This window comes from Rhinolophus sinicus, chromosome 13 (assembly GCF_057876585.1).
Source record: "Rhinolophus sinicus isolate RSI-liver-muscle chromosome 13, RSI-T2T, whole genome shotgun sequence".
NCBI lineage: Eukaryota > Metazoa > Chordata > Mammalia > Chiroptera > Rhinolophidae > Rhinolophus > Rhinolophus sinicus.
The window spans coordinates 43,500,541-43,504,399 of NC_142513.1; the positions used below are offsets into that span (position 1 = coordinate 43,500,541).

At 39.2% G+C, this 3,859-nt stretch overlaps 1 pseudogene; it reads left to right on the forward strand.

Annotated features, from left to right (window-relative positions):
* Positions 1-1,273: 1,273 nt before the first annotated feature.
* On the forward strand, positions 1,274-2,213 carry LOC109435511 (axin interactor, dorsalization-associated protein pseudogene; annotated as a pseudogene).
* Positions 2,214-3,859: the final 1,646 nt, after the last annotated feature.

The following is a 3,859-nucleotide window of genomic DNA, read 5'->3' on the forward strand; positions in this document are numbered from 1 at the left end:
CTCCATCAAAAAGTTCTTATAATTACAGATGATTTTCTCTAACAGTCTTCTTATTTTTCCAGTACTTAAACTTCCCTGGGGACTTTCCACTCATCCTGTGCTCATTCCTGTATCTCCTTTCCATCTGGATTTTGTCTGATGATGTCAACTTATATTTAAAAATTAATTCCATTCTTTCCTCATTTGTGTCCCTCACTTCTAGTCCTGATGATTGGAGGGAAGTGACTTAGGAGCCATGGGAATGGGACTGTATAACAATTAGTAAGTAATCCTGATTCTGTAGGCTCTGGCTCCCAGCTCAAGTGCCATCTTCTCACCACCCATCGGCAGTTAGCCTACTGTGCACCTGCTCTGTTACTCACTACATATCACATTTTTCTCATTTGTTTTCTTCATAAGAGTAATCACCATCTGAAGCTTTCTGGTTTGATTGCTTGTTTTCTTGATTATCTGCTTTCCCCCAAGAGGATAAGATGCCAGGGTAGAGAGGTCTTGTTTTTTCTTATTCACTGCAGTATCTCTAGGACCTGGGATGGCTCTTAGCACAAAGGAAACATTTAACAAATATGTGTATAATTAATAACTGGGTTAGTCAGTGAATAATCAGTGTGCCCTGTGAATCCTCTTTGTGGAAGAATCACCACTGCTGCCCTGACCCTAATGGTCATTTCTTATGGATTTCCTAGGTGTCCAGTGGCTGTGAACCTAAATTTCATCATCGTGGTGTTACTGAGTTTTACCTTGGTAGTATCTAAGCATTCCTCACCTCTAACTCTGTCCTCACCAATCATTGAGCTTTACAATGGCTAGACTAAGACATACTCCAGTAACTCAGCCCAGAGGAAGGGCAGCATCTGGAAGTCACTTCCAGTATTTTCGTTTGTCATTGGCTGCCAGATGTTGACCTGTGATCAAGAAATAGCTGCAAAATTTGAATCCCAAAAAATGCTCCTCTTTACCTGTATTATTGTTGCCACAGATGATATAATTATAAATGGAGGTTGATAATGGCAAAAATAGTAAGAGTTAACCTTTTTAAAGTGCTTGATATGTGTCAGGCTCTCAGTTGTGTCCTTTATCTGTTGTAGTGTTTCCTTCAGTCCTCATAGCAGCCCCATCAAGAATGGGAGGTGGCCTCCTTGGTTGGTGGCAGTGGTGGCCTTAGTGGTTCCTCCTGGTCCTGTTAATGTTGGGGGCAGGCCCAGGGAGGATGGCACCCTAGAGCTTGGCCTCACTGGGTTAGAGGTGGGAGGAGACTAAGTGAGGACCGGCCATGTTGGAGGTGACTCAGAGTCTGCTGCATTGCTGAGGCACCAGTTTTAAGAGAGGTGATGACTTCAACTCTTGGTGGAGTCCAGCTGGTGGAGATGATAGACAAGTATCGAATGTTAGCAAACGATCTATAAAAAGAGGCCCGAGCTCAACACAATAATTCTGAATTCATAGAAGAACAAAAGAAAACCATGGGCAAAATTGCAACATGCTTGGAATTACAAAGTGCAGCTTTACAGTCCCCACAGTCCCAAGCAGAATTTAAGCTAGAAGACCTGAAGAAGCTGGAACCAATCCTAAAGAATATTCTTACATATTATAAAGAATTCCCATTTAATATTCAGTCTGTCCCCTTAAGAAGAATTTTAGCACCTGGTGAAGCAGAGAATTTGGAATTTGAAGAAGATGAAGAAGAGGGTGATACTGGAGCAAGGTCTCTTGATTCCTTTCCTGCTACAGTTCCCGGTACTTTATAACCAAGGTTGCCATCAGAACCAGGAACAACGTTACTCACTATCAGAATTGAGAAAAAACAGCTTGAAAGGTGCTGGGTAATGCGCTGATCTCTATATCATAGTTAATATAAAGGATCTGAATGGCATAGATTTAACTCCTTTGCAAGATACTCCTATGGCTTCAAGAAAATAAGAATACATGTTCATTTTCATGTGGATATTGAGCTCCAGAAGCATGTTGAGAAATTAATCAAAGCTGCAGCTATCGTACTTGAATTCAAACACTACAAGCCTAATAAAAGGTTTACCAGTACCAAGTGTTTTGCTTTCATGGAGGTGGATAAATTTAAACATGGGCTAATTGAAATAGAACTATACAAGAAAGCCACTGACTTTAAAAGAAAGAAATTGCAATTATTGACCAAGAAACTACTTTATCTTCATCTGAATCAAACTTTGCACAAGGAACAACCCTTCCATGAATAACCTGGACCTTCTGTGAATGTTACCACTCACGAGAAGCCATCATAGCTGTGTAGCACATCACCCTTCAACAGGCAGGAAGTAAGCTGTGCCCAGGCCGGCAGGCCAGAGTGAGTCCATTGCAAAGCTGTAGCACAGAATTCAAAGTCCAGCACATCATTGACATGTAAGACTCCTTTGGATACAGGCTTATTGTAGGTTTTGAAACATGTTTTTACTTTTCTATTGATTGTGCAATTAATAGTCTCTTTTCTAGTTTACCACTGTGCCTGCTTCCTGGAACAACACTGTTGTGGGTAGGATGTGCTCATCTTTAAACTTAATATAGCAATAAGAATGTGCCAGAGTTTACACATTTGTTCACTTCTGCTCCAATATGCTCTTTTGTTTTTCTGAGTTAATGTCAAACTTGGGGCCGACGTAAGTAGGATAGCATGAAACTGCTTTGAGATGGGTTGGATTTTTACATTGTCCAAGAAGGTCCATCCGGAAATTTATAGGCTGCTCCTCAGAGATGGCCTAAATTCACCCTGATCTCATAATTTTCCTTAGTATGCCTTGGCCAGATCAGTGTCCACACGGGAGTGTTCCCAGGTTGTAGCTATGATTTTTCCAGGTGACCAGATTGTTTTTCTGAAAGTGAGCATACTTTTTGTCATGCTGATTTGCTCTTCTACATCACATTGTTATTCTTTCCAATAGTGATTCTAGGATTAACATGGAACCATCTCAGAATAATTACAAATTTCTAGATGGGTTTATAATGTCTTCTAAATCATGTAATCTAAAAATAATTTTGAGTCAGAAGCTAATGAGATACTGCAGACAACAGATTGTGAAACCTGAAAACCTGCATACTTTTTATAGCGATGAGTATGCAAAATCTGAAGATATTCTATTTTTTTAACATAGGTAGATAAGATTGCCATGTATTTCCTATTTAGAAATATCAACATTCACCCATATGGAAATATGCAGGTCAGTAGCTTATTATAATTTGACTATTTACATTACTTTTGACTTAATTGGGCATAAATAAAACTTCCATAGTACATACAAAGTGGGTGTTTGATTCACAGACCATTAAGGTCTGGGGTGGGCTTTCTGTGGGTTAGATGTAGAGCCTACATATTTAATATTCACTATTTTAAATGACCAATACTAGCATGAGGGGAATGTAGTGCCACTACTTGGCCTATTTTTAAACTTGTGTAATAACCCTAGTCATACCTTTCAATATGTTTGCATATTCAAATAAGTAGCCACGATTAAGTTGTTTTAGCGCTTGTACTTCAAGATATCTATTCTTTGTTTACAGTTGTCTATTAGGTCAATTCTGTTTACTAAGATGGATGTTAAAAACAACCTAAGCCTGAAAGAGTTCTCAACCAAATTTGGTCTTATCTCTCATCTTGATTAGATTAATTCCAAAACAACTCAATCCACATTAGCTCTAGGGGATGAGGAATTTGTCTTAAATTACTTTATTGTTCATTCACTCTTAGACTGAGTTGTCAGCTCCTCAGACTGTAAGCTACTAAAGGCATAAGAACCACATTTTCTCCAGGTGCTGTAAATTTTCTAAGGTGCTTAGCAGCAGTCTGTACCTTGTGGAATACTCAGTACCTTTTGTGTGATGTTGCTGACAA